This window comes from Chinchilla lanigera, unplaced genomic scaffold (assembly GCF_000276665.1).
Source record: "Chinchilla lanigera isolate Chin_1 unplaced genomic scaffold, ChiLan1.0 scaffold00069, whole genome shotgun sequence".
Taxonomy (NCBI): domain Eukaryota; kingdom Metazoa; phylum Chordata; class Mammalia; order Rodentia; family Chinchillidae; genus Chinchilla; species Chinchilla lanigera.
The window spans coordinates 2668170-2681786 of record NW_004955470.1 but is presented as its reverse complement, the minus strand read 5'-3'; the positions used below and the strand labels follow the sequence as shown (position 1 = coordinate 2681786).

At 45.5% G+C, this 13617-nt stretch overlaps 1 pseudogene; it reads right to left on the bottom strand.

Moving 5' to 3' along the window:
• Positions 1–1216: 1216 nt before the first annotated feature.
• On the bottom strand, positions 1217–2812 carry LOC102024895 (annotated as a pseudogene).
• Positions 2813–13617: the final 10805 nt, after the last annotated feature.

Genomic DNA, 13617 nt, shown 5'->3' with positions numbered 1-13617 from the left:
TCCTGGAGCTCTGCAAGCCTCTGGGTTGGGGCTGGGCTCCCTGGCCTTCTGCCCAGTGCCATGAGGCAACCAAAATGAAAGCCCAAGAGAGCCAAGGGCCGCACGCTTGTTTTTCTAAGACTTAAAGTGGATTATGTCATCCATCCAGTCCTGTTTGCCCAAGGGAAGGACCTCAGGTCCCCTCCCTCAGGACCTGCTGGTAGATCTTTCCATGAGAGGAGGAGGGAAAGGAGAGGTGCAGCAGTGGAGTTGCAGGAAAGGCTGGGGCACCGGGGGAGGAACCTGACAGTAAAGATGTGGACTGACAGGTGAAATCAGATAAGCAAAGTGAGTTATTCTTGAGAGAGCCTTTGGGCCATCAAACTGAGTATTTATGCAGATACATCAAGGAAAAGGGAAAGATGGGAGGGAGAAAGGGAGAGGGAGAGGGAGGGAGAAACAGAGAGAGAGACAGAGAGACAGAGAGACAGAGAGACAGAGAGAGAAACAAGCCGCAAGCCCCAGACAAGAACCGCTGAGCTGGTAATGACTGGGTGTGCTAGGGTTGGTGTTTATCCCAGACAAAGCCGGTGCTTTCCTGGGATCTGGTGACAATTTGGGGCCAGATATATTCAGGGAGAAGGGCAAGTCTGGGAGGGGGTTTGGAGTCAGGAGACCTGGGGTGAGACTCAGTCATGAGGCCCGCAGTTCCCTGGTTCCAGTCCAGCTTCTGTCCCCTCCGCCTACAGAGACGCAGCCTAGGAGTGGAAGCCAGCCGGCCAGGCTGCAATGGCCCTCCTGGGCCTAGCGGTTCTGACCCCTCAGGCCTCGGCTTGCTAAGGCTCTGGCTGGACATCACAGTGGCCTTGTCAGCACACATCCAATTATCCTCTGTTGTCTTTGAGATCTACCCAAACCTAAGGCAAAATTTGATTTTATTCTTAAACTTTTACTGCGAAAGTCATGTTAGAGTCAAATCTTCAGGGAACCTCTCACCTTACAAGGGACTTAGTTGCGCGATGATTTTTTTTTAAAAGTTAAAAATTCCTTAATTTTTTATTCCTGATGCTGCTACCACCATTAGCAGGGCAATATACCTGATGTAATGAAAAAGAAAAAGAAAACGCTACTATACATAAAAGACCTCAGGAATATGCATCTAATTAACAGTGCATTAATCAAAGCTGTACTTTTTGCAGACTGACTATGACGCTCCTGATCCAGAAGGGCCTCCTGTTTAAGCTGCACTAACTTTTTGACTATGAGCAGGTTTTCTGTTTAAGATGCAGGAACTTTTCTGAGTAAGGGTCATTGTTCCCTTGGAGCCATATTTTTCGAGTTCCTCTAATACATTTGGGACAACTGTCTCAGAGTCACCTGCAGCTTTCTTGACAACTTGTTCTCCCCTGCTAAGAACTGTAGCCCTTTTCTGCTGTTTTAAAAACCTTCTGCTACCATATCCACCACTTCTACCACCAGATCCATAACTACCACCCTAGGGACTGCCAGAGCTTCTTCTACCAGATCTGCTTCCTGTAGGGCAAAATTTGATTGGTGTCATCCACTATAATTTCCAAAATCATTGTAGTCCCCACCATTACCATAGTTATCACCACGAAAATTTGCTCCTTCCTTGTAACCATCATATCCTCCAGCACCACCATATCTGCCATCTTGGTTTCCACATCCTGGTCCACCACCGCTATAGCCTTCTCTACTATGTAACCAGAACCACCACTATGGTTGCTCCTATCACCTCCAAATCCATTATATCCACCATCACCTCCTCCATAACCACCTCTGCTGCCAGATCTTCTACCACCCATAGCCTCCTCTTCTACCAAAGTTTCCACCATGGCCAAAAGTCCCTCCACCACCTCCAAAGTTTCTTCCATGACCCATAAAGTTGCCAGATCTGCCTCCCTGGCCTCTTTGTGATCCAGAAGACTGCATCTCTTGTTTAATGAAAAGCTCTTTTTCACTTCACAATTATGCCCATCGACAGTGTCTCATTTCTGAACAACAATTTTGTCAACAGTATCATGATCATCAAAAGTTATAAAAGCAAATCCTCCCTTTTTCCCACACTGCCTCTCTTTCATATCATCTATGGTTTCAATCTCACCATACTTTTCAAAGTAGCCTCTCAAACTGTATTCTTCCACATCTTCTTTAATACTGCCAACCAAAATTTTGCTCACTGTCAGATAGGCAGGCACCAGGCTTTTCTGTCACTGGAAATAGTTCTCTCTGGTTCCACTACATGCCCATCAACTTTGTGAGGTCAAGCACACATTGCTGCTTCAGCACAAAAGCAAGTCACAAAACCAAAGCCCTTGAGCATTTTATTTGGTGATGTCTCGTTACCACACAGTCTGAGTGTACCCCCTTCCTCAACATGTCCCTTTAAACTATCCTCTGCACTTTCAAAGCTCAGGCCACCAAGAAACAGCTTTCTCAATGGCTCTCGTTCCTTTGGATCATAACCCTCATTCCCAGGTGGCAGTTTTACGTCCATTTTGAGGCTGGACTCGCCTCATCCAACTCCTCAGGTATCTTGTGAGACCAGCAGGAAGAGGCGGGGCCAGTCATCACGTGATATGCTTCTGCACATTGCCCTTCATGACTTTCAACAGTTAATTCTGAACCAAAAAAGTCCTATCTGTGAAAGAGCCATTGGCTCCAATAGCTTCAGATAACGCTAGTTGTAGATGTTGATGGAGTCATGAAAAGGAGGCAAAGAAACAGAACCAGTAGCCTGGCAATTCCAACGGTTGAATATGGTAATCTGGTTTTGGACGCTGAGAGAGTTATCACAGTGGGGATAACTGGCTTATACCTAAGGGATGAAGACCAAAGTTGATTATTCTGATAGTCCACGAGGGTTGTATGTGACTTGTTCTTCCTAAGACGCATCCTTTAGACCCCGTCCCTGCATCTTAAATGTTGTAGCTGAAGCCAAAGTGAGGAGTTCGTCAACAAGCTGGGGCACAGTCCACAGGGATCTGGCGGTAACAGAGATACTGATGTTATCAACACATGTATATGGGAGAGTGTGCTCTATCCCCAGCCCCTTTCCTTTTTTCAAATTTTGAGACAGTGTCTTGCTAAGTTGCTGCATTACCCAGGTTAGGCTCAAACTTGCATCTCAGAGTAATGGGACTCATTTGATTTTAAATTTGTGTGTGAGGCCATGACACTAATAGATACTTGGCTATTCTCTCTATATTCCTAAAGTTGATCAAAACATCAAACGGTTCTTCATTGAGGAATTCATGGGCACATTTATCTTAAAATCACCATATGCTATGTTCTCTAATCTGGAAATAGAAAACGTCCAAGATACCTAATTAGACTCAACCTGTGCAGTTTATGGGAATCCACTGGAATCAGCTGCTACCCTGCAAGGCCCTGCCACAAGGTGGTTGGACCCACCCAGGGGCCAGACTATTGTACCCGAGACTGCAGGGCAGATCCCTGCCTCATCACCAACTGCCCTGAAACGGCTCTGCAATCACATACAACGGCATCCCCAGGTGCCATACTGGTTGCCATGTAAGAGATTTACATGGCTCGGTGATAGGCTTAGGGTCATGTGGCTTTCACATGGGCTGTCAGACAGGCACCACTGATGGCTGAAGGCCAGCTTGCAGGTGGGAACGGAGGTGAGTGGAAGAAGGCAGAGTGGCTGTCCCCACAGTGCCTTGTAATAAAGAATGACCAGCCTACACTTTGGTTCTTTCCTTTCCCTTTTTTCCTCCCTCCTCACTCTTTACAGCCGTCTGTACAGAGCTCTGAGTGTCCATGCACAAAGGGCATTATGAGGTGAGGAAGGCCCAGCCCTGTACTGTGGGGGCTGCTGCCACTCAAGGTCAGAGGCCCATGGCTTGTAGGATATCTGCCTACAAGCTAGTTCTTCATCGCCACTCAATTTTCCCTGAAAACTGCCTGTCTCCTTCTTTTTCATGGGACTGATATTCTAGTGGGAAGGAGGGAAGGAGAGAGAGGGTAGTGAGGAGAGTTGTTGTTCTCTATTTTCAAAATAAAGAACTTTCCCCGAATTCACTTCCCCAAACAAGGCCATCACTACCAACAAGTGTTTTGGTTCAGAGAAGAGCAAATTGCATCTCAGTGTCCCTCCAGATCCTGTTACCCAGAGATGAGGGCTGCTTCAGCTGAAAAGGGGCATGCAGAGTCCTATAGTCACACACCTAGGAGCGCTGCTGATTCCTCCCTCTCGTGAGATTGACTGTCATTAGCAAATACCAGAAATAAGCGAGCTGTCACAAGACACAGCCAGAGGTGTGGCACGCAGTGTCATGGAGCAGACCTTGGATGTGATGTGGAAGTAAGCTCAGGATTCCAAGGACACAACAGTGACTGGCCTGGTAGGATCTGAAGATTTTTCCTGACAGCGCTAGAGCTCCCTGCATTGGTTGGAGCATCTCCACCTGCAGCTCTGGGTGTCTACCTGAGACTAGTGTCCATCTTTTGTCTGGGATGCTTGGTCCATCACAAGGGCGTGGTGACTTCAGCTGCAGAAACACAGTGGGAGAGGGTTGTTACAAGTCATGACCGACTCTCTGGAAAGACCTTCCAGGTGCTTTCTTCTGAAGAGAAATGCTTCTCTTCTCTCCAAGCAGGGCTCCTTTGAGAGCACCCTGAGACTGGCACGGACAGCTCCAATGTCACTCTACCCATGCCAGGGTCTGCAATCTATGCCAACTGTGAAGGTCCAGCCCTGCCTGCTGTTGAGGGCCTGTTCAAACAGACAGCGCATCCTTTCTGAGGCCAAAACTGAAACAACAACAGAAACAACATGAAACCCCCTTTCTGAACCACAGCTCTGGCTTCGGCTATAATTTTTGAGAATGCACTTCTCCATTCTGTGAATGCTTACCTTTGTCTTTATGGTCCAGCTATTTATGTGCTCTGAGAACTCCTTTTCCAAGAAATGAGCTAGCTCTCTGAGGACTGTGTTTACCGAATCTCTTGTTATGTCATATCTGGAGGGAAACAAACTTTGGAAGCTTAAAGAATGATGAACATTTCAGATGATCCTTGTGGACAGTGCATCTTGTGGTGATGCGTAGACTGACACTTTGACCACATGAAAAACTCACATCAAAACCTTAAAACCATGACCAATCTTATGGCTTGGTATTGTCTCTCATTTCCCTTAGTGCTGTAGATAGGCTCTGAAGATGGAGTTTCCACCTGGCAGCTGAGATCTACAGGGTTAGAATGCAGGGAAGTGGATCAGTCTCCTCTCCCCAAGGAGACCTTTGGGCAATCCTTTCAAGAGATACAAGAAAAGCATTCAGCCCTCGATTATAATAAATCTCCCAGAAAACTAGGGATCAAAGAGAATGTCCTCAGTCTGATAACATTTGATGAAATGTTTACAAAAATCAGCATCTCATTATAATGAATGGTAAAGTATTGAATGATTCCCCCAGTGTCAGGAACAAGACAAAGTTATCTAATCCCACCAATTCCATTCAGCATTGAACTGGAAGTCCTAACCATTCGCTGCGATGCAGACAAAAGAAATAAAAGGAGAAGTAAAAGAATGACATCTCAATCTACACAAAGCATGGTTATTTGTGTGGAAAATCCTAAGAAATCTATAAAATATGCTATTAGAGCTAATAAATCAATTGAACAAGGTTGTGGGATATAAGGTTATTACTAAAACATCAATTACCTCTTTATGTACAGCAAATGAAATTAGTAAAACAATTCTACTTCTAGTATCTTCAGAGCTCAAGATACTCAGAAGCAAATTTAACAAAAGATGGGGATGATCTCTATGTTGAAGACTAAACATTATTGAAAGAAATTAATGAAGATCAAAATAAATGGAGAGCATTGTATATTCTACTCACCAGTTGGAGGACCTAATGCTGTCAAGATGTGAGTTCTCCACAAATTGATCCTTAGAGTCACTGCAATATCAGTCCCAATGCTGCAAACTATTTTTTGTAGAATATTCTATAATTTATACAGACATACAAAGAATAGAGTACATCTGTCTTGACTACTTGACTTTGGAGATGGTATGGGAGAGGGACTGGCAAATAAATAAACAGATCTGGATAGAGAGCCAAAAGCAGGCTCATACTCACATGGTCATTTGTTTTTCAGCAAAAATACCGGAAATCAATGGGGAATGAAAAGTCTACTCAAAAAATGGTGTTGCATTAACTGGATGTTCCTATAGAACAAACAAACAAACAAAATCTCAACTTCCTTCTTCTATCATACACAAAAAACAACTTTGAATGAATCACAGATCTAAATATAAAACTATAAAACTTTTAAGAGATAAACATATGAGAACATCTTAGCACTGGGGACAGGGAAATGTTTGCTAGACAGGTAACAGGAAGCAGTAAACATGAAAGAAAATAAAAGAATTTGTCCCTACCAAAATTAAAGATTCTTCTGTTAAAAGATATCATTAAGTACATAAATAAGCAAGCCATATACTGGGAGAAAATATTTGCATAATATCTGAAAAAGGGCTAATATTCTAGATGTATCAAGAGCACTTCCAACTCACTAACAAAAGATAATTCAATTAAACATGGATGAAAAGAGTTTAAAGAGACACTTCCCAAAAGAATATATAAATAGCCACTAGGGATCCATCATTAGTCATCAAGGAAATAAAAATTAAAACCACAATAAGATACCATGCATCCCTACCTACAATGAATCAGCATTAGTGGAAATGTGGTGACTTCTTAGAAAATTATATCAGCACTGCCCTATGACCCAGCAGTTGTACTCCTACAGATTTTCCCAAGGGAAACGGAGACATATGTCCCCAAAAGGGGTCATTCAGGAATGGTTATGGCAACTCAATTCAGAGAAATGGAAAAGATGAAAACATTTCAGGTGTTCATCAATAAGAGAATGGCTAAACAAGCTTGTAGCTTCATCAAATAAAATATTATTCAGAAATAAAAAGGAACACCTGGAAAACTGAGGCAGGAGGATTGACAGTTTGAGCCCAACCTGGGCAATTTAGCAAGGACCCTGTTTCAAAATAAAAAAAAATTAAAAGGGGTAGGGATGCAGTTCAGCGCAAAGGCCCCAGGTTCAATCTCCAGTCCTACAAACACACTCACAAAAACAAGCAAACAAACCACAAGGAAGAGACTATTGATATGGATATCAACACAGATTGCATCAGTCAGTGTTCTGTTTTTTTTTTTTTTTTTTTTTTTTTTGGTTTTTCTCTGGTACCGGGAACCGAACTCACGACCTTGCGCTTGCCAGGCAGGCGCTTTTGCCGCTGAGCTAAATCCCCAGCCCCAGTGTTCTGTTACTGTAGAAAATAACTGAGACAATCAACTTATAAAGAGGAAACGTTTCCAATGTTAGTGGTTCCAGCCCATGATCAGGCAGATTCAATACTCTGAATCCTCTGGTAGGAGTGCCAGGTGGCAATGGCTGGGAGCACATGGCAGAGCAAATTTGTTCACTTCATGGCCAGGAAGCAAAGGAGAAAGAAATGGGCTGGGGTGCTGCTTGACTGTCCCCTTGAGAGGCACACTGTCATTAACAAAGCCTTGCCACTAGGCCACCTCTTAATATTTTTGCCACTTTCCAACTGTACCATGCTGGGGACCAACCCTGGAACACTTAGTCTTTGGGAACACTTTCAATCCAAACTTTAAGAAGGGTGAACCTCAGAAAATTCATGCTGAGCAAAAGAAGCCATATCCACATTCCACGTCTTTCTGTGGAGAGTTGGACAGGCAAAATTAATCCATACTGGGAGAAAATCAGAACAATGGTTACTCTTTGGAAAAAGAAGGTGATGGTAAGTTTCTTTATCCCAAGGTCTAGGGTGGTGCATAGGTTGTTTCTTTGTTAAAAGTCATCTCAAGCACACTTAAAAGAAGTATGTGTGATCTGGACATGGTGGTAGACACAAGTAACCCCAGTGCTCTGGGAGGCTGAGGCAGGAGGACTATAGGTTTGAGGCCAATCTGGGCAACTTAGCAACTAAGGGAGATCATGTCTTGAAATAAAATTTTTAAAAAATTAAAGAGCTGGGGAGTGGGTAAGCACTGTGTGAAGGCTCTGAGTTCAGTCCCCAGTCGCTCACACACCACACACACACACACACACTCCTACCCATTCTGGTGGGTGTAAATTTTTCATTAAAAAGTCTCTGTAAGCTCAACTCAATGAATACTTTGAGCATCTCAAAAATACGATAAGAAGAATACAAAAACAGAAGAGAAAAAAGTTGAAGTCTTCAGAAATGAATAGCTGTCGATTTGTCTGAGTTCACTCAACATTTGCTATGGAAGTGAAGTCTGAAGAGTTGACAGTGGTACCCAGGGAGTCCAGGAGGATGCTAGGGAGCTTTAATTTGCCCCCTTCTCTACTTCTCCTTCCTTTTCCACCAAGCATTTGCTGACCTCTAGAAATAATTTATTTTAAATTAAAACTGTTGTGGTTCTCAGATGCCTATACAACAAGGGCACACTGCCCAAATCACCTGCCTAAAAGTAGATATTTTAGTAGTGGGCATTGTATGATTTACCTATTAACAGTTGGTGTATGATGGGTATGGTGCATGGACACCCTCAGACATTCCCAGTCTCTCTGCCTTACCTGGGAGGGAAAATCACTCACAGGAGACTCAGACCAGAGGAGGACTTCGAAATAACGAGCCTTGTGGTGTGCGTGCTTGGGTGATGGAGAGCGCCTAGACGGGCTTCGCCATGCTCGCCTCTCCCTTCCCGTCCCTGCTCACCCATCTACCCACGTCTCCTGACTCGTTCTCCTCATGACCCCAGGAGTGACGACTCCTCGGTGGGTGTTTGAGTGGGCTTGGGATCATCTCTGGAGACATGCTAGGATCTCTGAGGCCTCTTTTGACCCCTGTCCCTATGTGCAAGGTCACACACTTCAGCACAGCCGGTGGCTTTGCTGACCCCATCTGCAGCTGGTGCGCAGGAACTGCCCCTGGCAGGGCTGTCTGCCTTTGTCACAAACTCGCCTTTCCCCACAGCTGTTCTCTTCTGGCCCCCAGGTTCAAAGGCCTGGCGTTGGCGTCTCTCTCTCTCTCTTTCTCTTTCTCTCTCTCAGGGCCTTGGCGCTGGGGCCATGTGGTACATGGGCCCTCAGGCTGTTAGTCACAGGGCTCTCTGCTCTTTGTGGGAGGAGGAGAACATCTCCAGAAGGCCTGGGAGTGCCCTGGGAGCCACAAGAAATCCTCCTCCCAAGGTTGTGTGGTTGAGGGCAGAGGAAGAGGCTGAGGGCAAGGGCTGTGGGGGCCAGGCCCTATCAGATGAGGGGTCCTGGTGGGTGACCTTTGTGAGACGTCATCTGCCCAGCCTCCCTCCTCCTTGATGTTGGCAGATCTAAGCTTAGAGGAAGGAAGGGAGGATGTATCTGATACCCAAGACCAAGCTTCCACTCCAAAGGTAGTTGATTTAAAGTAGAAAACATGTTCTGATGCACACCAACATAAAGAAGGGCCCAATTCTCACACCCAGGAGCTGTGGACTCAGGTTTCTACACCCTACTCGGCGTGGTGGAAAGTTCATTTAAAAAAAAACACACAAACAAAAACAAAAACCCAGAACAGAACAGAATGAAACCAACAAAAGAACAAAGATAACAACCAAAAATCCCCTCTGGTTTTCTTTTTGACTATCTTTCCACACCTAAAGATACGGAGAGGCAATTGTAGTAGAAACACTGGGTAGTGAGTCCAGAAGGTCCTTCCAAAATGTGTCTTGTAGAGCCCTGAGCAGAAGATGACCTTTTGCAGGACTTCCCTGGCTCTCTGGAGACGCCGCCCTTTCCAAAGGTACTTTTTCAGTGGGGTGGATAGGCCATCTGTGGGACTAAAGATGGCGCCTCACAGGAAGGCTGAAGGGCAGCAACAGCTGAACACTGCCAGAATACCAGGCCTTGGGCTAACTGCCTGCTCGAGTTAGGGACGCTGTTTTATAGACAAGGAAACTGAGACCTGGAAGGTTAAGTATCGCGTCTGAGTGCACCAGTCCTCCACCCCAGCTCCATAGATTTTCCCAGACCTTGGCCCAGGCCTAGTTTGGGGCTGAAATTGAGGAGTTGCCTTTCACAGTGTTTTCACTGGTTTGCTGGAGGCTGCTGCTGTTTTTCTGCTGTGATTATTACCGAGCTGGACCCAAAGCATGTGGAAGGTATCCGTGGAGCACACTTCCAGCTGGCCCAGGCTGAGTTGTCATATTCTGGGAGGCAGATGTTCTAACAAAGATACACAACGGAACAGAAGAATGTATGTTGCTTTCTGGGTAAGCATTAATTAGCCTTTGATCCCAGCTTGCTAATCTTAAATCTTTTGAGATGTGTGCCTTTTAAAAATGCACTTGAGATTTATTTTCTCAGACAGGCAGGTCGAGTCCTGTCCTTCTGGACCTGCATTTGTTTGCCAGTACAACACTTTGAATGACCATACAGGGCAGCGAGGGCTGGTGCCCTCACTGAGTAGCAGAGGACCCCCCACTATGCCCAGAGCACTACTTTCTGGCCTGAGTATGAAGGAAGGAGAAGGAGCAACATGGTGCTGGGAGCTAGGATGGGGCACAGGAAGGGTGTGGTGATCCTATGGACCCAGGACCCAGAAGACACTAGGATGAGCCGGTTCTCATGCACTTAGGTGATCCTGGGGAGGATGTGCATTTTATTATGTGATTCAGCATGTGGCTCGAGCATATGGACAAATTACACTGCTCACACTTCCGGCTGGAGAGAGCAGTTTTGCTCAGCGTGCTTGTGACTTTCCTGGATATAGCACCCTAAGTGCTGCACGCTGGACCTCTCTGTCCGAGGAGAACTAGGGTAGCTGGCCCCCTTACCTGTGACTCATGCTTGACCACTGAGCCCCTTACCACACCTGTGATGATCAAGAGCCTGGGGCTGACTTCGAGCTGCGAACACAGTGACTGAAGCGGTATTATTTCTCTGCACCACCAGACTTGTTTTCAGCAACTGGACATGAGAACCTCTTGGGCCCCTTCCTGTTTCTGACCTGCGAGCTCCACCCCCAGCTTGGCCGTGTCCTTCCTGGTTTGTTTTTTCTTTTTTTTGTGGTGCTGGGAATCGAACTCATGACCTCATGCTTCCAAGACAAGCACTGTGCCACTGAGCTATATCCCCAGCCCCTCCTTCCTGGTTTAATGGTGTGGATGATCAGACCACAGATCGGGTCCACTGGGGCAGGCAGCCAGTGTGCAGAAGTATGTGCAGCATCCTTATGCTCCCGGCGCTCCTCCCCTCTTCCTGCACACGAGAATCTTACAGAGAGGACTTGAGAGCCCCTGTCAGCAGAGGGTTAGATGCTGCACTTCTAGTCCCTGGTTCTAGAAATTCCTTCTGAGAGTTAGATCGCAGAGCACCCCTTGCCCGCAGCGTCATGTGAGTGTGTGATTTTAATACTAAACATCTCTTCTACTCTGTCCCATGAGCACCAGTGTCCCCTTCTCCAAGCTCTCCTGAGAGATGAAGAGGCCCTGTGAGAAACAGCTTTGGGGGTGTCCCTTTCCTAAGGGAGCTGTCTTGTACCCCTACAAGCAGCGAACACTAACCAGAGAGCAAAATGTTTTAAATGGCTTGGCCTTCCTAAACACAACACATTATTAAAAACATAACAATCTTTATTGTTGTTTTTGTTTTTTGGTTTTTCTCCGGTACCGGGAACCGAACTCACGACCTTGCGCTTGCCAGGCAGGTGCTTTTGCCGCTGAGCTAAATCCCCAGCCCCAATATAACAATCTTTAAAAGAAGGTCCTGCTCACAGAGGGGCTGTCCAGTGGTAAAAACATTTGTAGTTTGAGTTCTCAATTTAACTCTTGAAAAGTGCAAAGATACTCTGTCCCATGAGAGGCAAATGAGAAAGTGCTGGTATTTAAATAAGCTTGAGGGATGTGGTGCAGCTTTGTGGTAGAGCATGTGCCTAGCATGCACAAAGCCTTGGGTTCCATCCCCAGCACTGGAAAGAGAAATAAACAAGTGAACCTGAAAAATGAAAACCCTACTCCCAGCACTAGTGACAACCTAAGGGGACTGCAGAGAACACAGGCTTCATATCCTAGTGCAGAAAGAGAACAATGACAAGGGTTTCACAGCTTCCTTGATAAAACGAAGTTAGGGGCTGGGGGTTTAGCTCAGCGGCAAAAGCGCCTGCCTGGTAAGCGCAAGGTCGTGAGTTCGGTTCCCGGTACCGGAGAAAAACCAAAAAAAAAAAAAAAAAAAAAAAAAAAAAAAAAACGAAGTTAAAGACCTTTTTTTTTTTTTTTTTTTGGTACCGGGAATTGAACTCAGGACCTTGCACTTGCTAAGCAGGTGCTGTGCTGCTGAGCTATATCCCTGGCAAGTTAAAGATGATATAACATAAAACAATCCTACCAACATTACTCAGATTATGAAGTCATGGTACTGATTAGGGAAAAACAGCTCCCACATTCTTTTCTCAATGGGGAGATACAGTAACTCATAACAAAAAAGCAAGTTCTGATTGCTTTTCCTCTCTCAATGTCAAAGGTGTATGCAATTTGATGTTGGTTTTGGCTCAACAAGATGATCAGCCAATAAAATTAGTGTTAGGAGGTCATAAATTGGCTTTGAAGTCAAGAGCATAAAGAGGAGGGGGAGAAAAGTCGCATTCCAGGCACCTTGGGCAATTTTCAGTGAATGGATTCTTCGCTACGTATAGTAGGTTCTTATAATAAGTTTATTGATTGGATGAAAGGTGCCCTGCATTTCCAATTTGGAGACAAAGTGCTAAGCACACAGTAGGCACCCAGTGTATCACTTTTTCTGAAGTGTAAGCCTGAGTGGGCAGGCTTGACCAGCTCCTCTTACCCTTGTGCTCTCTCTGCTATACTGTACATATTCCTTAATTGACATTTTAGGTGGGAAGCAATTAGATTCAAAGGAATATTTTGTCCAATAGAGTTTAAGACAGTCATACCTCTCCAGGACCACTGCAAGGAAAAGAAGTACGAGTTGCACCCATGCTCTGCCTCCTCACCCAGGGCCAAGGCCATCCATTCCTGACCCAAGAGCAAGGTCCAGGGGCACAAGCAGTCTCCACAGGGAAGGACTGGGCTGCTGGCTGCCACTTGTCTGAAGACCATTCGTACTGCTTTAACTTGTCTGTGCCTCCACAAGCCTCTTCCTTCCTCTGAAGTTTAAGTGACCCCTTCTTCAGCTCCATTTGGGGTTTGTTCAGCATATTAACACTTAGCTCATTCACTTGCTCGCCTTGTTAACCATGCACATAGCGTCCGCTGTGTCTCCTGTCTTCAATCACTGAGCTTTCTTCTAGCTGAACTGCATCTATGGCAATAACAACAGATCTCAGATGCCTGCAGTCACTCACTGGCTGGGTCCCACATCAGTCCATTCTCAATCAGATGCCCAGCCCAACACAGAACTTGGACTCTTTAAGTTAACCAAAAAGAGCCCCCTTCTCCAAAACAATTAGTGGAAAGTATATTCTTTACAGATCGTCTATGAAGACCAAAGAAGGGGTTAGCGTCACATACTCCAAAGCAAAACCCAAAAGAAAACCCTCATTGGATAATTTTCTTCTTTCTCTTGGCTTTCTGTTCTCTCTTC